Genomic DNA, 21,325 nt, shown 5'->3' with positions numbered 1-21,325 from the left:
AACTCGCCCATTTCCCGTGGCTCCACACATAGATTACCACACTGATCCTTAAGGGGACCTACTCTCTACCTAGCTATCCTTTTACTCTTAATATACTTATAGAATCTTTTAGGATTCTCCTTTATCTTAACTGCCAGGGAAAACTCATGGCCCCTTTTCGCCCTCCTAATTTCCTTATTAAGTGTACTCCTACATCCCTTATACGCCTCAAGGGACTCGCTTGATCCCAGCTGCCTATACCCGACATATGCCTCCTTCTTTGTCCTGACCAAGCCCTCAATATCCCTCGTCAACCAAGGTTCCCTAAACTTGCCAGCCTTGCCCTTCAATCTAACAGGAATATGCTGGCCCTGAACTCTTCCTATCTCACTTTTAAAAGTTTCCCACTTGCCAGACGTCCCTTCACCTGTTAACAGCCTCTCCCATTCAACTTTTTAAGAGATCCTGTCTGATGCCATCGAAATTAGCCTTCCCCCAATTTAGGACTTCAACTTGAGGACCAGTCCTATCCTTTTCCATAACTATCTTGAAGCTAATAGAGTTATGGTCACTAGTCCCAAAGTGCTCCCCCACTGACACATCAACCACCTGCCCAGCCTCATTTCCTAAGAGGAGGTCGAGTGTAGCCCCTTCTCTAGTAGGGCGATCCACATACTGCTTCAGAAAACTATCCTGGACACACTTAACAAATTCTTCCCCATCTGATCCTTTAGCACTAAGGCAGTCCCAGTCAATATTAGGAAAATTAAAATCACCTACTATGACAACCCTATAATTCCTACACCTATTCTGCATCTATCCGACACCTATGCTCCTCCAATATTGTTTTTCCATTTACTCCACCACACAATTTTTGCATTGCTGAGAGTAAAATGTATATATATTGGACATTATTAAATCTTAAATTTCTAAATTGACAAGATATAATTGGATAAATTAACCCATTGGGCTCAGGAGCAGAACCACAATGTATTCTTTTCGTTTTTTTTAAGCAGGTGATGGTAGGTTCCAAGGCCACATGAGAACTGATGCCACAGCAGGAGATCTGGCAGCTTGAAGAATTTAAGATCTTAACTGCAGACATCAAATGTCACAGAATCTTTATCAATGAGACAAAGTGCTTGAGAGAGAGAGATCGTTGCAAGCACTTCTGTCTTTAAATGTAAAAACAAATGCAACACCACCAAGTCTAGGCATAAGAAATTGGAATCGATAAACAAAATGTAATTGATATGAGTGGTTATTTAAAGCACTCAAAGGGAAATTTATCTGACATTTAAAGAGGACAATCAAAGTTGGAGAAAACAAAAAAAAACTAAAACTGTCTAACTGGTTTACTGTGTTGGACATCAGCAATGGGTTCTGGTCCATACTGCTGGCACAAGAGTGTCAATATAAATTTGCGTTTACGTTCCAGGGACAACAATACACCTGGACGTGTCTCCCTCAGGGATTTCATAATAGTCCATCGATATTCCACCAGCAGTTGGCACAGAGTAAGGAGGAGCTCCTTCGACTTCTCTGGAAGGACTGGTGAGACTACTGGAAGATCATGCTCACACTATTAATGATATCATAGAAAAGGTAAAGGAGATCCATGACATTTCAAACAATGAAAGTGTTTGTAGTACAAATGGTTCATGGATGTTAGAACAAACTCAGGAAAGTTAGAGGCAAACTGATGCAGGACAGGTACCAGAATTAATGAATGATCAATGTAGAACATAGAACAGTACAGCACAGTACAGGCCCTTCGGCCCACGATGTTGTGCCGAATCTTTAACCTACTCTAAGATCAAACTACCTACATACCCTTCATTCTACTATCATCCATGTACCTATCCAAGAGTCGCTTAAATGTCCCTAATGTATCTGCTTCTACTCCCACCGCTGGCAGTGCATTCCACGCACCCACCAATCTCTGTGTAAAGAACCTACCTCTGACATCTCCCCGAAACCTTCCTCCAATCATCTTAAAATTATGCCCCCTGGTGATAGCCCTTTCCGCCCTGGGAAAAAGTCTCTGGCTATCCACTTTATCTATGCCTCTCATCATCTTGTACACCTCTATCAACTCACCTCTCATCCTTCTTCGCTCCAATGAGAAAAGCCCTAGCTCCCTCAACCTTTCTTCATAAGACATGCCCTCCAGTCCAGGCAGCATCCTGGTAAATCTCCTCTGCACCCTCTCTAAAGCTTCCACATCCTTCCGATAATGAGGCGACCAGAACTGAACACAATATTCCAAGTGTGGTCTAACCAGGGCTTTATGGAGCTGCAGCATTACCTCGCGGTTCTTAAACTCAATCCCCCTGTTAATGAAAGCCAACACACCATACGCCTTCTTAACAACCCTATCAACTTGGGTGGCAACTTTGAGGGATCTATGGACGTGGACCCCAAGATCCCTCTGTTCCTCCACACTGCCAAGAATCCTCTCTTTCAGCCTGTATTCTGCATTCAAATTCGCCCTTCCAAAATGAATCACTTCACTCTTTTCCAGGTTGGACTCCATCTGCCACTTCTCAGCCCAGCTCTGCATCCTGTCAATGTCCCGTTGCAACCTACAACAGCCCTCCACACTATTCACAACTCCATCAACCTTAGTGTCATCGGCAAACTTACTAACCCAGCCTTCCACTTCCTCATCCGTCATTTACAAAAATCACAAAGAGCAGAGGTCCCAGAGCAGATCCCTGCGGAACACCATTGGTCACCGAGCTCCAGGCTGAAGTCTATCTACTACCATCCTCTGTCTTCTATGGGACAGCCAATTCTGTATCCAGACAGCCAACTTTCCCTGTATCCCATGCCTCCTTACTTTCTGAATGAGCCTACCATGGGGAACCTTATCAAACGCCTTGCTAAAATCCATATACACCACATCCACTGCTCTTCCTTCATCAATGTGTTTTGTCACATCCTCAAAGAATTCAATAAGGCCTGTGAGGCATGACCTGCCCCTCACAAAGCCATGCCGACTATCTCTAATCAAACTATGCTTTTCCAAATAATCATAAATCCTGGCTCTCAGAATCCTCTCCAATAATTTGCCCACCACCGACGTAAGACTGACTGGTCTGTAATTCCCAGGGTTATCCCTATTCCCTTTCTTGAACAAGGGAATAACATTTGCCACCCTCCAACCATCTGGTACTACTCCAGTGGACAGTGAGGACGCAAAGATCATCGCCAAAGGCGCGGCAATCTCTTCCCTCTCTTCCCTTAATATCCTTGGGTATATCCCGTCTGGCCCCGGGGACTTATCTATCCTCATGTCTTTCAAAATTTCCAGCACATCCTCCTTCTTAACATCAACCTGTTCGAGCATATCAGCCTGTTTCACGCTGTCCTCACAAATGACAAGGTCCCTCTCACTCGTGAACACTGAAGCAAAGTATTCATTAAGGACCTCCCCTACCTCCTCCGGCTTCAGGCACAAGTTCCCTCCACTATCCCTGATCGGCCCTACCCTCACTCTGGCCATTCTCTTGTTCCTCACATAAGTGTAGAACGCCTTGGGATTTTCCTTAATCCTACCCGCCAAGACTTTTTCATGTCCCCTTCTAGCTCTCCTAAGTCCATTCTTCAGTTCCTTCCTGGCTACCTTGTTACCCTCTGGAGCCCTGTCTGATCCTTGCTTCCTCAACCTTAAGTAAGCTTCCTTCTTCCTCTTGACTAGCCGTTCCACATCTCTTGTCATTCAAGGTTCCTTCACCCTAACATCCCTTCCTTGCCTCATCGGGACAAACTTATCCAGCAGTCGCAGCAAGTGCTCCCTCAACAACCTCCACATTTCTGTGGTGCATTTCCCTGAGAACATCTGTTCCCAATTTAAGCCCCCCAGTTCCTGCCTAATAGCATTGTAATTCCCCCTCCCCCAATTAAATATTTTCCCATCCCGTCTGCTCCTATCCCTCTCCATGACTATCGTAAAGGTCAGGGAGTTGTGATCACTATCACCGAAATGCTCTCCCACCGAGAGATCTGCCACCTAGCCTGGTTCGTTGCCAAGCACCAAATCCAACATCGCCTCCCCTCTAGTCGGTCTATCTACATATTGGGTCAGGAAACCTTCCTGGACACACCTGACAAAAGCTGCTCCATCCAAACTATTTGCACTAAGGAGGTTCCAATCAATATTAGGGAAGTTGAAGTCACCCATGACAACAACCCTGTTACTTCTGCACCTTTCCAAAATCTGCCTCCCAATCTGTTCCTCCGTGTCTCTGTTGCTATTGGGGGGTCTATAGAAAACTCCCAGTAAAGTGACTGCTCCTTTCCTGTTTCTGACTTCCACCCATACTGACTCAGTAGACAAACCTTCCTCGACGACCTCCCTTTCTGCAGCTGTGTTACTATCCCTGATTAGCAATGCCACTCACCCAACTCTTTTACCTCCCTCCCTGTTCCTTTTGAAACATCTAAACCACGGACTTTAAAAATGAAATTGCGACGGTATTATGTTTGCACAAGTGATTATGTAATAATAGTGATGTTTAAATTGTGCTTTCATTTACATTACACTGCTTATGCTTTGACAATGAAATTGTAATTGTACAAGTGTACTACCCAAGAGGCATGGAGTGTGATCCCTTGGGCACAGCCCTGCAGGATCAAAGGTGGGGGGGGGGAGGGGATGTAGACCCAGTAAAAGCACATATAGCAAAAACACATGAGAACTTAGTAGAAACAAAGGGGCTAGTCACACAACAATGAACAGTGCTTTTAAGCATAAGGGGGCTGGGTAGAAAGGGGCCACAATACACAGATGCTGAGGAATTGTAGACAGTATAGAAAAGACATATTGATGATCCCAGACACTGTCCTTGCACATACCAGATAAAAGGTGTCATCATGGACACAAGATATGATTAGACTCAAAGTAGATAATGGAAACTGTAAAGTGTTGACCAGGTTCTCACTGAGCCAAATAAGGAATTACCATTAATAATAAAAGCAAAATACTGCGGATGCTGGAAATCTGAAACATAAACAAGAAATGCTGGAACCACTCAGCAGGTCTGGCAGCATCTGTGGAAAGAGAAGCAGAGTTAACGTTTTGGGTCAGTGACCCTTCTTCGGAATTACCATTATGTCATTATGTCAGACCCATATGAGTAAGGACGAGGGGAGGGTCTTGGAAGCAAGATTTAACCTCTGACTGAAACTGGGAATGGCCCGAGAATCCCAGGGAAGAACACTCGAGAAGATACCCCTGAGCCAAGGGCTCAGAGAACAGAAGAGCAGCGGCAAGTCCAAGACTGATCACCTCGTGCCTTGGCGAGTAGTATATTGTGCACGTAGTGAGTGCTTGTACTTTGATGATTCTTGATACTGTGCAAGTGAGTGAGAGCTTGTATTTGATGATTTAGTGTGTGAATAAAATATTGATATACCTTTCACCAATCGGATTCCGTGAATTCTTTAAGAGTAAGTGCATATTAGGCACAACAGCTGAAAGCTGGATCAGTTGATTACTGAAGAAGCACACAAGGTGGCAAGGACACAGAATGTACTCTGGATGGGGGACTTCAACGTCCATCACCAAGAGTGGCATGGTAGCACCATTACTGACCGAGGTAGCCAAGTCTTAAAGGACATATTTGCTCGACAGGGTCTGTGGCAGGACCTAATGGAGACAAGAGGGAAAAACCTACTTCACCTCATCCTCACCAATCTACCTGCCGCAGATGTATCTGTCCATGACAGTACTGGTAGGATTGACCACCGCACAGTCCTTGTGGAGACAAAGTCCCGTCTTCACATTGAGGATACCCTCCATCGTGTTGTGTGGCATTGCCACCATGCTAACTGGGATAGATTTCGAACAGATCAAGCAATGCAAAACTGGGCATCCATGAGGCGCTGTGGGCCATCAGCGGCAGCAGAATTGTATTCAACCACAATCTGTAACCTCATGGCCCAGCACATCCCCCACTCTACCATTACCATCAAGCCGGGGGATCAACCCTGGTTCAATGAAGAGTGCAGGAGGGCATGCCAGGAGCAGGACCAGGCATATCTAAAAATGAGGTGTCAACCTGGAGAAGCTACAACCCAGGACTACTTGCATGCCAAATAGAAGCGGCATGCGAAAGACAGAGCTAAGTGATGCCACAACCAACGGATCAGGTCTAAGCTCTGCAGTCCTGCCACATCCAGTTGTGAAAGGTGGTGGACGATTAAACAGCTAACTGGAGGAGGTGGCTCCACAAATATCCCCATCCTCAATGATGGGGGAGTCCAGCCCATCAGTGCAAAAGCTGAAGCATTTGCAACAATCCTCAACACTAGAAGTGCTGAGTTGATGATCCATCTCGGTCTTCTGAGGTCCCCACCATCACAGATGCCAGTTTTCAGTCAATTCGATTCACTCCACATGATATCAAGAAATAGCTGCAGGCACTGGATATTGCAAAGGCTATGGGCCCCGACAACATTCCTGCAATGGTACTGAGGACCTGTGCTCCAAAACGTGCCGCATCCCTAGCCAAACTGTTCCAGTACAGCTACAACACTGGCATCCATCCGACAATGTGAAAAATTGCCCAGGTATGTCCTGTACACAAAAGGCAGGACAAATCCAATCCAGCCAATTACCGCCCCATCAGTCCACTCTCAATCATCAGCAATGTGCTGGTAGGGGGCATTGACAGTGCCATCAAGCGGTGCTCACTCAGCAATAACCTGCTCACTGACCTTCACTGTGGGTTCCGCCAGGGCCACTCAGCTCCTGACCTCATTACAGCCTTAGCTCAAACATGAACAAAAGAGCTGAACTCAAGAGATGAGGTGAGAGTGACTGCCCTTGAGATCAAGGCAGCATTTGATCAAGTATGGTCAAGTAGGGTGGCACAGTGGCGCAGTGGTTAGCACCGCAGCCTCACAGCTCCAGGGACCCGGGTTCGATTCCTGGTACTGCCTGTGTGGAGTTTGCAAGTTCTCCCTGTGTCTGCGTGGGTTTTCTCCGGTTGCTCCGGTTTCCTCCCACAAGCCAAAAGACTTGCAGGTTGATAGGTAAATTGGCCATTATAAATTGTCACTAGTATAGGTAGGTGGTAGGGAAATATAGGAACAGGTGGGGATGTTTGGTAGGAATATGGGATTAGTGTAGGATTAGTATAAATGGGTGGTTGATGTTCGGCACAGACTAGGTGGGCCGAAGAGCCTGTTTCAGTGCTGTATCTCTAATCTAATCTAATCTAAAAAAGGAGTCCTGGCAAAACTGCAGTGAATGGGAATCGGGGGAAAACCCTCCACTAGCTGGAGTCGTACCTAGTGGAAAGGAAGATGGTTGTGGTTGTTGAAAGTCAAACATCTCAGCTCCAGGAAATCACTCCAGGGAGTTCCTCAGCCCAACCATCTTCAGCTGCTTCACCAATGACCTTACCTCCATCATAAAGGTCAGAAGTGCAGATGTTCACTGATGATTGCACAATGTTCAGCATCATTTGTGACTTCTTGGATACTGAAGCAATCTGTGTCCATATGCAGCTGGACCTGGGCTGATAAGTGGCAAGTAACATTCGCACAACACATTGCCAGGCAATGACCATCTCCAACAAGAGAGAATCTAACCATCTCCCCTAGACATTCAATGGCATCACCATCACTGAATCCCCCACTATTGAGATCCTAGGTGTCACCATTGACCAGAAACCGAACTGGACCAGCCATAAGAACCGTGGCTACAAGAGCAGGTTAGAGACTTGGAATTCTGCGGCGAGTAACTGACCTCCTGACTCCCCAAAGCCTGTCCACCATCTACAAGGCAGAACTCAGGAGTGTGATAGAATACTCTCCACTTGCCTGGATGGGTGCAGCTCCAACAACACTCAAGAAGCTCGACACCATCCAGGACAAAGCAGCCTGCTTGATAGCGTGCCAATCTACCATCTTCAACATTCACTCCCTCCACCACCGACGCACAGTAGTGGCAGTGTGTAGCATCTATAAGATGCACTGCTGCAAGTCACCAAGGATCCTTCAACAGCACCTTCCAAACCCACGACCTCTCCACTTCGAAGGACAAGGGCAGCCGATGCATGGGAACACCACCACCTGCAAATTCCCCTCCAAGTCACACACCATCCTGACTTGGAACTATATTGCCATTCCTTCAGTCACTGCATCAAAACCCTGGAACTCTTTCCAACAGCACTGTGGGTGTACCTACCTCACATGGACTGCAGCGATTCAAGAAGAAAGCTCACCACCACCTTCTCAAGGGCAACTCGGGATGGGAAATAAATGCTGGCCTCGTCAGCGACACCCACATCCCATGAAAGAATAATTAAAGACAGGGCGGGACCTGGGTTGAACTGCACAACTATCTTCAGCTGCTTCACTGACCTTCCCTCCATCATATGATCAGAAGTGGGGATGCTTGCCGATTGTTGCACAGTATTCAGTTCCATTTCTAACTCCTCAGATACCGAAGCAGCTGCAGCAAGATCTGGTGCAGGCTGATAAGTGACAAGTAACATTCATGCCACACAAGTTCCAGGCAATGACCATCTCCAACAAAAGATAATCTAACCATCACCCCTTGACGATCAACGGCATTAGCATCGCTGAATCCTCCATTATGGGAGGATTGGAACATGATCGCTGTTCCTACATTGATGGTGGGGAAAAATCCTGAACACCTTCTCAAACAGCACTGTTGGTGTAACAACACCACGTGGAGTGCAGCAGTTCAAGAAAGTGGCTCACTACCACCTTCTCAAGGGGAATTAAGGACAGGGAACAAATGCTGACCTTGCCAGCAGCACTCACATGCCATGATTGAATTTAAAAAAAAAGAAAGATGATTCAAGACCATCCGCATCTCCTCACATACTGAAGCCATCTGTGTCCATGTGCAGCTGCACCTGGACAACATTCAGGCTTGGGCTGAGAAGTGGCAACTAACATTCTCGCCACCCAAGTGTCAGGCAATGACCATCTCCAACAAGAGAGAATCTAACCACCTCGCCTTGACATTCAATGGCATTACCATCGCTGAATACCCCACTATCAACATGCTGGGGGTTACCATCGACCAGAGGTGAACTGGAAGCAGCCACTTAAATTCAGTGGCTACAAAAGCAGGTCAGTGGCTGGGAACTGTGCAGTGAGTAGCCCGCCTCCCAACTCCCAAAGCCTGTCCATCGTCTAGAGGCACAGTCAGGAGTGGATGGGTGCAGCTCCAACAACACTCAAGAAGCTAGACACCATCCAGGACAAAGCTTCCCACTTGATTAACACCCCAGCCACCATCTTAAACATTCACTCCCTCCACCACTGACAGTGACAGCAGTGTGTACCATCCACAAGATGCACTGCAGCAACTTGCCAAGCCTCCTTCAACAGCACCTTCCAAACACCTGATGTCTACCACCTAGAAGGACAAAGGCAGCAGTTACATGGGGACATCACAACCTGCAAGTTCCCCTCAAAGCCTCACACCATTTGACTTTTTTTTTAAAATTCATTCATGGGATGTGGGCGTCACTGGCTATGCCAACAATTATTGCCAATCCCTACTTGCCCTTGAGAAGGTGGTGGTGAGCTGCCTTCTTGAACCGCTGCAGTCCATGTGAGTTAGGTACACCCACAATGCTGTTAGGAAGGGAGTTCCAGGATTTTGACCCAGAGACAGTGAAGGAACGGCGATATAGTTCCAAGTCAGGATGGTGTGTGACTTGGAGGGGAACTTGCAGATGGTGATGTTCCCATTCATTTGCTGCTCCTGTCCTTCGAGGTGGTAGAGGTCGCAGGTTTGGAAGGTGCCATCGAAGGAGGCTTGGCAAGACTTGGAGCTATATTGCTGTTCCTTCACTGATGTTGGGTCAACAACCTGGAACTCCCTCCCTATCTGCACTGTTGATGGAACTGCACCACATGGACTGCAGCAGTTCAAGAAGACAGCTCACCACCACCTTCTCAAGGGCAATCAGGGATGGGCAACAAACGTTGGCCTAGCCAGTGACGCCCACTTCCCATGAATCAAATTTTTAAAAACCTGACATGGCAGCACTCCCTCAGTCATCCCAGATTATGTGCTCAACTCCTTCGCAATGCCATTGAATGTAAAGGGGAGATGGTTAGATTCTCTCTTTTTGGAGATGGTGATTGCCTGCCACTTATGTGATATGAAGTTACTTGCCACTAATCAGCCCAAGTCTGGATATCATCCAGGTCTTGCTGCATTTCTACACGGACTGCTTCAGTATCTGAGGAGTCGCGAATGAACACTGTGCAATCATCAGTGAACATCCCCACTTCTGACCTTATGATTGAAGGAAGGTCTTTGATGAAGCAGCTGAAGATGGTTGGGCCGAAGACACTACCCTGAGGAACTCCTGCAGTGATGTCCTCCGGCTCAGATGATTGACCTCCAACAACCACAGCCATCTTCCTTTGCGCGAGGTATGACTCCAACCAGCAGAGAGTTTTCCCCCTGTTTCCCATTGACTTCAGTTTTGCTAGGGCTCCTTGATGCCATACTCCGTCAAATGCTGCCTTGATGTCAAGGGCAGTCACTCTCCCCTCACCTCTTGAGTTCATCTTTTTTGTCCATGTTTGAACCAAGGCCAGGAGCTGAGTGGCCCTGGCAGAACCCAAACTGAGCATCACGAAGCAGGCTATTGGTAAGCAACTGCTTGATGGCACTGTCAACAACACCTTCCATCACTTTACTGATGATTGAGAGTAGACTGATGGGACAGTAATTGCCTGGATTGGATTTGCCCTGCTTTTTGTGTACAGGACATACCTGGGCAATTTTCGACACTGCCGGAAAGATGCCACTGTTGTAGCTGTACTGGAACAGCTGGGCTAGGGGCGCGGTAAGCAATCTGGTAAGATTACCCAACAGCTACATGTATCAGAATGTTTCAACCTATTTCCCAGTATCGCTTACTCATGAAAACCCCTCACACAATCACAGTTCTATTGTTGTATTTCATTTGACCCTTGGTAAAAGGATGATTGATACGACACTAGGATGTACCTGTAGTTTTTTTAATGTACAACAGGTTCCCATGTTTGCAGTGATCAATGTTGCAAGAAGACATAACTGCGGTTTTCGGTATCGCATCATTCCTGAACCCTACAGTTATCACTACAGCATAATCCTTTTCCTCTGCAGTTACCAATCTATTGCAATTCCTCAAGCCTATTGTTAGTGTTATATTACAATTCTACACATCTTTAGTTATCAGGACCAGATTCCCTTTATGCAGTGTCTTAATCACAGTAAAACATCTCAAGTTGCTTCAAAGGATTGTTGCTAAACAGCGTTTGGCACCCAGCCATATAAGGAAATATTAGCAGAGCTGACCAAAAGCTTGTTTATCAGAGTAGAGCTTAATGACCAGCTTAAAGGTGCAGGTTTAAACAGGGAATTCCAGAGCTTTGGGCCTCGGCTGCTGAAGGAATGGCAGCCAATGCTAGAGCTGTTCAAGAGGGTGGAATTGAAGGAGTGCAGATGTCTCGGAGGGTTGTTCAGCTGGAAGTTGTTACAGAGATAGGGAGGGGCAAGGTCATGGAGGGATTTGACAACAAAAATGAGAATTCTGACATCAAGATGAAGCTGTACCAGGAGATAATGTTGGTCACTGAACACAGAGGTGATGGGGTGATCGGGACTTGCTGGGAGTTAGGATTCAGGCAGCAGACTGTTAGATGAGCTCAAATTTATGCAGAATCCAGGGTGTGACGCCAGCCAGGAAGGCAATGGAATAGCCGAGTTCAGAGTTAACAAAGGCATGGATGAGGTTTTCAGCAGCAGGGGTTGAGGTGGGGGTAGAGGCAGGTGAGGTTATGGAGGTGGAACTAGCGTACTTGGTGATGGAGTGAACATGATGTTGGAATCTCATCTCAGGGTCATATATGATGTCAGTTAACAAATTGCAATTCTCCCTGACTGGGTTTACAGTTATATTGCAATTATACATATCTTCATCAAGAAACTGCACACTTTCAATGTTTGCAGTTATCAATATATTCCATTATAACTATAATTGTTTGAGAATGATTAATTTATTCTGTTAGTGATGGGCCATTCTGATCAATGAGACTGGTCTGTGCAACGTGATCAGTGAATCAAACATGATCTTTTCAGTTCAGTTTTTCCTTTTGATTTGTTACCAGATCAGAGCAATTTTAATATTGTGATCTAATGTTGATGCAAGTTCAGCCCAACCGAGAAAACAGACACGTTCCCATCAGCTGGACTCTGCTTCAGCTGGAGTAACCTCTTCAATCAAATCCATTACTCAAAAATACACATAACATTCACTCGTGACCAGGTGTTTCGAGACAAAAACTGATCTCACTTCACAATTCATTGCATGGCTTCCTGCTGGATAATTATGTTTTTTTTTAATCTGTTCTTGGACCGTGAACATTGCTGGCCAGGCAATGAATGTATTGTCCATCCCTGATTGCCCTTGAGAAGGTGGTGGTGAGCTGCCTTCTTACACCACTGCAGTCGTGAGCAGGAGGTACACCCACAGTGCTGTAGAGATATTTACCCCGATTCCCAATTGTTTGAATATTATACTGGTTCCTTGATGTCGCACTTGATCAAATGCTCCAGCACTACAGGCGGGTTGCTGTCAGGGCCCACAGCCTTTGCTGTATCCAGTGCATTCAGCTGTTCCTTGGTATTATGTGGAGCGAATCTAACCGGCTGAAGATTAGAATCCGTGATACCGGGGATCTCAGGAGGAGGCCGAGATGGATCATTCACTCGTCACTTCAGGGTGAAGACGGTAACAAATGCTTCAGCTTTGCTTTTTACATTGAGCTGTTAAGATCCACCATAATTGAGGATGGGATGGTTTCATGATCATCAATGATACCAGGTTTTCATTCTAGATTTGTTAATTATTGAATTTAAATTCCTCCAGCTGCCGCGGTTGTGTTTGAACTGATGTCTTCGGAGCATTAGTTAGACTCCCCCAGTCTCATTCTCACCATTTCCTGCCTTACCTTGTAACCTTTCTGTACAGTCTACAGGACCAGTGTTTCTCAGAGTAAATGGGACTTTCTCTTACCTTTTCCCCCAGTCAATCTATCGAAGCTTTTTCAATGGGAAGGGTTCTCTCTGGTTGGTGCTCTCACAATCCTGTGCTGGTTCACCTGCTGTTGTATCTCACTCTACAGATCCTCAGTCCAGCTGTGGACCTTTCTCATCACGATCATTTACCAAGAAATCCATAACACAACCACAGAAAATGAGAATAATATTGAAGCTGTGAGGTACAAAACCAATTTGCTCATATCCAAAACTCAGTCTCCAGGAACGCCAGCAAATCCTCAGAGTTTCTGGCAGAAATGTACCGCTTCCACTCCGTGTATTAGACAATCCTCCCCGGGTTACACACTGTCAGATCACACTGGGTCCATCCTCACCGGGTTACACACTGTCTGATCACACTGGGTCCATCCTCCCCGGGTTATACACTGTCTGATCACACTGGATCCATCCTCCCCGGGTTATACACTGTCTGATCACACTGGGTCCATCCTCCCCGGGTTATACACTGTCTGATCTCACTGGGTCCATCCTCCCCGGGTTACACACTGTCTGATCTCATTGGGTCCATCTTCCCCGGGTAATAAACTGTCAGATCACACTGGGTCCATCCTCCCCGGGTTACACACTGTCTGATCACACTGGGTCCATCCTCCCCGGGTTACACACAGTCTGATCACACTGGGTCCAGACTCCCCGGGTTATACACTGTCTGATCACACTGGGTCCATCCTCCCCGGGTTACACACTGTCTGATCTCACTGGGTCCATCTTCCCCGGGTTATACACTGTCTGATCACACTGGGTCCATCCTCCCCGGGTTACACACTGTCTGATCACACTGGGTCCATCCTCCCCGGGTTACACACTGTCTGATCACACTGAGTCCAGACTCCCCGGGTTATACACTGTCTGATCACACTGGGTCCAGACTCCCCGGGTTACACACTGTCTGATCTCACTGGGGTCCATCCTCCCCGGGTTACATACTGTCTGATCACACTGGGTCCATCCTCCCCGGGTTACACACTGTCTGATCTCACTCGGACCATCCTCCCCGGGTTACACACTGTCTGACCACACTGGGTCCAGACTCCCCGGGTTACACACTGTCTGATCTCACTGGGGTCCATCCTCCCAGGGTTACATACTGTCTGATCACACTGGGTCCATCTTCCCCGGGTTACACAATGTCTGATCACACGGGGTCCATCTCCTCTGGGTTATTCACTGTCAGATCACACTGGGTCCATCCTCCCCGGGTTACACACTGTCTGATCACACTGGGTCCATCCTCCCCGGGTTACACAATGTCTGATCACACGGGGTCCATCCCCCCTGGGTTATTCACTGTCAGATCACACTGGGTCCATCCTCCCCGGGTTACACAATGTCTGATCACACGGGGTCCATCCCCCCTGGGTTATTCACTGTCAGATCACACTGGGTCCATCCTCCCCGGGTTACACACTGTCAGATCACACTGGGTCCATCCTCCCCGGGTTACACACTGTCTGATCACACTGCGTCCATCCTCCCCGGGTTACACACTGTCTGATCTCACTGGGTCCATCCTCCCCGGGTTACACAATGTCTGATCACACGGGATCCATCCTCCCCGGGTTACACACTGCCTGATCACACTGGGTCCATCTTCCCCGGGTTACACAATGTCTGATCACAAGCGGTCCATCCCCCCCAGGTTATTCACTGTCTGATCACACTGGGTCCATCCTCCCCGGGTTACACACTGTCTGTTCTCACTGGGTCCATTCTCACCAGGTTACACAGTGTCTGATCTCACTGGGATCCATCCTCCCCGGGTTACACACTGTCTGATCACACTGGGTCCAGACTCCCCGGGTTACACAATGTCTGATCTCACTAGGTCCATCCTCCCGGGTTACACACTGTCTGATCTCACTGGCTCCATCCTCCCCGGGTTGCACAATGTCTGATCACATTGGGTCCATCCTCCCCGGGTTACACACTGTCTGATCACACGGGGTCCATCCTCCCCGGGTTATACAATGTCTGATCACACTGGGACCACTCTCCGGGTGACACACTGTCTGATCACACTGGGTCCATCCTCCCCGGGTTACACACTGTCTGATCTCACTGGGTCCATCCTCCCTGGGTTATTCACTGTGAGATCTCACTGGCTCCATCCTCCACGGGTTACACACTGTCTGATCACACTGGGTCCATCCTCCCCGGGTTACACACTGTCTGATCACACTGCGTCCATCCTCCCCGGGTTACACACTGTCTGATCTCACTGGGTCCATCCTCCCCGGGTTACACAATGTCTGTTCACAAGCGGTCCATCCCCCCCAGGTTATTCACTGTCTGATCACACTGGGTCAATCCTCCCCGGGTTACACACTGTCTGTTCTCACTGGGTCCATCCTCACCAGGTTACACAGTGTCTGATCTCACTGGGATCCATCCTCCCCGGGTGACACACTGTCTGATCACACAGGGTCCATCCTCCCCGGGCTATTCACTGTCTGATCACACTGGGTCCATCCTCCCCGGGTTATTCACTGTGAGATCTCACTGGCTCCATCCTCCACGGGTTACACACTGTCTGATCACACTGGGTCCATCCTACCCGGGTTACACACTGTCTGATCTCACTGGTTCCATCCACCCCGGGTTACACACTGTCTGATCACACTGGGTCCATCCTCCCCGGGTTACACACTGTCTGATCACACTGGGTCCAGACTCTCCGGGTACACACTGTCTGATCACACTGGGTCCATCCTCCCGGGTTACACACTGTCTGATCACACTGGGTCCATCCTCCCCGGGTTACACACTGTCTGATCACACTGGGTCCAGACTCTCCGGGTTACACACTGTCTGATCACACTGGGTCCATCCTCCCCGGGTTACACACTGTCTGATCTCACTGGGATCCATCCTCCCCGGGTTACACACTGTCTGATCACACTGGGTCCATCCTCCCCGGGTTACACACTGTCTGATCTCACTGGGTCCATCCTCCCCGGGTTATTCACTGTGAGATCTCACTGGCTCCATCCTCCACGGGTTACACACTGTCTGATCACACTGGGTCCATCCTACCCGGGTTACACACTGTCTGATCTCACTGGTTCCATCCACCCCGGGTTACACACTGTCTGATCACACTGGGTCCATCCTCCCCGGGTTACACACTGTCTGATCTCACTGGGTCCATCCTCCCTGGGTTATTCACTGTGAGATCTCACTGGCTCCATCCTCCACGGGTTACACACTGTCTGATCACACTGGGTCCATCCTCCCCGGGTTACACACTGTCTGATCACACTGCGTCCATCCTCCCCGGGTTACACACTGTCTGATCTCACTGGGTCCATCCTCCCCGGGTTACACAATGTCTGTTCACAAGCGGTCCATCCCCCCCAGGTTATTCACTGTCTGATCACACTGGGTCAATCCTCCCCGGGTTACACACTGTCTGTTCTCACTGGGTCCATCCTCACCAGGTTACACAGTGTCTGATCTCACTGGGATCCATCCTCCCCGGGTTACACACTGTCTGATCACACAGGGTCCATCCTCCCCGGGCTATTCACTGTCTGATCTCACTGGGTCCATCCTCCCCGGGTTATTCACTGTGAGATCTCACTGGCTCCATCCTCCACGGGTTACACACTGTCTGATCACACTGGGTCCATCCTACCCGGGTTACACACTGTCTGATCTCACTGGTTCCATCCACCCCGGGTTACACACTGTCTGATCACACTGGGTCCATCCTCCCCGGGTTACACACTGTCTGATCACACTGGGTCCAGACTCTCCGGGTTACACACTGTCTGATCACACTGGGTCCATCCTCCCGGGTTACACACTGTCTGATCACACTGGGTCCATCCTCCCCGGGTTACACACTGTCTGATCACACTGGGTCCAGACTCTCCGGGTTACACACTGTCTGATCACACTGGGTCCATCCTCCCCGGGTTACACACTGTCTGATCTCACTGGGATCCATCCTCCCCGGGTTACACACTGTCTGATCACACTGGGTCCATCCTCCTCAGGTTACACACTGTCTGATCTCACTGGGTCCATCCTCCCCGGGTTATTCACTGTGAGATCTCACTGGCTCCATCCTCCACGGGTTACACACTGTCTGATCACACTGGGTCCATCCTACCCGGGTTACACACTGTCTGATCTCACTGGTTCCATCCACCCCGGGTTACACACTGTCTGATCACACTGGGTCCATCCTCCCCGGGTTACACACTGTCTGATCACACTGGGTCCAGACTCTCCGGGTTACTCACTGTCTGATCACACTGGGTCCATCCTCCCCGGGTTACACACTGTCTGATCACACTGGGTCCAGACTCCCCGGGTTACACACTGTCTGATCACACTGGGTCCATCCTCCCCGGGTTACACACTGTCTGATCACACTTGGTCCATCCTCCCCGGGTTACACATTGTCTGATCTCACTGGGTCCATCCTCCACGGGTGACACACTGTCTGATCACACTGGGTCCATCCTCCCCGGGTTACAAAATGTCTGATCACACGGGGTCCATCCACCCCGGGTTATTCACTGTCTGATCACAATGGGTCCATCCCCTCGGGTTAGACAATGTCTGATCACACTGGATCCATCCTCCACGGGTTACACACTGTCTGATCTCACTGGGTCCATCCTCCCCGGGTTACACACTGTCTGATGACACGAGGTGCATCCTCCCCGGGTTACACACTGTCTGATCACACTGGCTCCATCCTCCCCGGGTTGCACAATGTCTGATCACACTGGGTCCATCCTCCCCGGGTTACACACTGTCTGATCACACTGGGTCCATCCTCCCCGGGTTACACAATGTCTGATCTCACTGGGTCCATCCTCCCGGGTTACACACTGTCTGATCTCACTGGCTGCATCCTCCCCGTGTTGCACAATGTCTGATCACATTAGGTCCATCCTCCCCGGGTTACACACTGTCTGATCACACGGGGTCCATCCTCCCCGGGTTACACACTGTCTGATCACACTGGGTCCATCCTCCCCGGGTTACACACTGTCTGATCACATTGGGTCCATCCTCCCCGGGTTCCACACTGTCTGATCACACTGGTTCCATCCTCCCCGGGTTACACACTGTCTGATCACACTGCGTCCATCCTACCCAGGTTACACACTGTCTGATCACACTGGGTCCATCCTCCCCGGGTTCCACACTGTCTGATCACACTGGGTCCATCCTCCCCGGGTTCCACACTGTCTGATCACACTGGTTCCATCCTCCCCGGGTTACACAATGTCTGATCACACGGGGTCCATCCCCGCTGGGTTACACACTGTCTGATCTCACTGGGTCCATCCTCCCCGGGTTACACACTGTCTGATCACACTAGGCCCAGACTCTCCGGGTTACACACTGTCTGATCACACTGGGTCCATCCTCCCGGGTTACACACTGTCTGATCACACTGGGTCCATCCTCCCCGGGTTACACACTGTCTGATCACACTGGGTCCAGACTCTCCGGGTTACACACTGTCTGATCACACTGGGTCCATCCTCCCCGGGTTACACACTGTCTGATCTCACTGGGATCCATCCTCCCCGGGTTACACACTGTCTGATCTCACTGGGTCCATTCTCCCCGGGTTACACACTGTCTGATCACACGAGGTGCATCCTCCCCGGGTTACACACTGTCTGATCACACTGGCTCCATCCTCCCCGGGTTGCACAATGTCTGATCACACTGGGTCCATCCTCCCCGGGTTACACACTGTCTGATCACACGGGGTCCATCCTCCCCGGGTTACACACTGTCTGATCACACTGGGTCCATCCTCCCCGGGTTACACTCTGTCTGATCACACTGGGTCCATCCTCCCCGGGTTCCACACTGTCTGATCACACTGGTTCCATCCTCCCCGGGTTACACACTGTCTGATCACACTGCGTCCATCCTACCCAGGTTACACACTGTCTGATCACACTGGGTCCATCCTCCCCGGGTTCCACACTGTCTGATCACACTGGGTCCATCCTCCCCGGGTTCCACACTGTCTGATCACACTGGTTCCATCCTCCCCGGGTTACACAATGTCTGATCACACGGGGTCCATCCCCCCTGGGGTACACACTGTCTGATCTCACTGGGTCCATCCTCCCCGGGTTACACAATGTCTGTTCACACTGGGTACATCCTCCCCGGGTTACACACTGTCTGATCACACTGGGTCCATCCTCCCCGGGTTACACACTGTCTGATCACACTGCGTCCATCCTCCCCGGGTTACACACTGTCTGATCTCACTGGGTCCATCCTCCCCGGGTTACACAATGTCTGTTCACAAGCGGTCCATCCCCCCCAGGTTATTCACTGTCTGATCACACTGGGTCAATCCTCCCCGGGTTACACACTGTCTGTTCTCACTGGGTCCATCCTCCTCAGGTTACACACTGTCTGATCTCACTGGGTCCATCCTCCCCGGGTTATTCACTGTGAGATCTCACTGGCTCCATCCTCCACGGGTTACACACTGTCTGATCACACTGGGTCCATCCTACCCGGGTTACACACTGTCTGATCTCACTGGTTCCATCCACCCCGGGTTACACACTGTCTGATCACACTGGGTCCATCCTCCCCGGGTTACACACTGTCTGATCACACTGGGTCCAGACTCTCCGGGTTACACACTGTCTGATCACACTGGGTCCATCCTCCCCGGGTTACACACTGTCTGATCACACTGGGTCCAGACTCCCCGGGTTACACACTGTCTGATCACACTGGGTCCATCCTCCCCGGGTTACACACTGTCTGATCACACTTGGTCCATCCTCCCCGGGTTACACATTGTCTGATCTCACTGGGTCCATCCTCCACGGGTGACACACTGTCTGATCACACTGGGTCCATCCACCCCGGGTTACACACTGTCTGATCACACTGGGTCCAGACTCTCCGGGTTACACACTGTCTGATCACACTGGGTCCATCCTCCCCGGGTTACACACTGTCTGATCACACTGGGTCCAGACTCCCCGGGTTACACACTGTCTGATCACACTGGGTCCATCCTCCCCGGGTTACACACTGTCTGATCACACTTGGTCCATCCTCCCCGGGTTACACATTGTCTGATCTCACTGGGTCCATCCTCCACGGGTGACACACTGTCTGATCACACTGGGTCCATCCTCCCCGGGTTACAAAATGTCTGATCTCACGGGGTCCATCCACCCCGGGTTATTCACTGTCTGATCACAATGGGTCCATCCCCCCGGGTTAGACAATGTCTGATCACACTGGGTCCATCCTCCCCGGGTTACACACTGTCTGATCACACGAGGTGCATCCTCCCCGGGTTACACACTGTCTGATCTCACTGGGTCCATCCTCCCCGGGTTATTCACTGTGAGATCTCACTGGCTCCATCCTCCACGGGTTACACACTGTCTGATCACACTGGGTCCATCCTACCCGGGTTACACACTGTCTGATCTCACTGGTTCCATCCACCCCGGGTTACACACTGTCTGATCACACTGGGTCCATCCTCCCCGGGTTACACACTGTCTGATCACACTGGGTCCAGACTCTCCGGGTTACACACTGTCTGATCACACTGGGTCCATCCTCCCCGGGTTACACACTGTCTGATCACACTGGGTCCAGACTCCCCGGGTTACACACTGTCTGATCACACTGGGTCCATCCTCCCCGGGTTACACACTGTCTGATCACACTTGGTCCATCCTCCCCGGGTTACACATTGTCTGATCTCACTGGGTCCATCCTCCACGGGTGACACACTGTCTGATCACACTGGGTCCATCCTCCCCGGGTTACACACTGTCTGATCACACTGGGTCCAGACTCTCCGGGTTACACACTGTCTGATCACACTGGGTCCATCCTCCCCGGGTTACACACTGTCTGATCACACTGGGTCCAGACTCACCGGGTTACACACTGTCTGATCACACTGGGTCCATCCTCCCCGGGTTACACACTGTCTGATCACACTTGGTCCATCCTCCCCGGGTTACACATTGTCTGATCTCACTGGGTCCATCCTCCACGGGTGACACACTGTCTGATCACACTGGGTCCATCCTCCCCGGGTTACAAAATGTCTGATCACACGGGGTCCATCCACCCCGGGTTATTCACTGTCTGATCACAATGGGTCCATCCTCCCCGGGTTACACACTGTCTGATCACACGAGGTGCATCCTCCCCGGGTTACACACTGTCTGACCACACTGGCTCCATCCTCCC

At 49.8% G+C, this 21,325-nt stretch overlaps 1 protein-coding gene across 1 annotated transcript in view; it reads right to left on the bottom strand.

The window, feature by feature from the left end:
- LOC137385164 (NACHT, LRR and PYD domains-containing protein 3-like) overlaps positions 1 to 13,207 on the bottom strand; it is a 104,957-nt gene extending 91,750 nt beyond the window's left edge. Inside the window, exon 1 of the mRNA XM_068060130.1 lies at positions 13,050 to 13,207. The gene's annotated coding sequence lies outside the window, so the exon portion shown is untranslated. The remainder of the gene's footprint in view (positions 1 to 13,049) is intronic.
- Between the last annotated feature and the right edge of the window lie 8,118 nt (positions 13,208 to 21,325).

The sequence above is a fragment of the Heterodontus francisci genome, chromosome 28, assembly GCF_036365525.1.
Source record: "Heterodontus francisci isolate sHetFra1 chromosome 28, sHetFra1.hap1, whole genome shotgun sequence".
NCBI lineage: Eukaryota > Metazoa > Chordata > Chondrichthyes > Heterodontiformes > Heterodontidae > Heterodontus > Heterodontus francisci.
The sequence above is the reverse complement of the archived record's forward strand: the minus strand, read 5'-3'. Positions and strand labels throughout refer to the sequence as shown.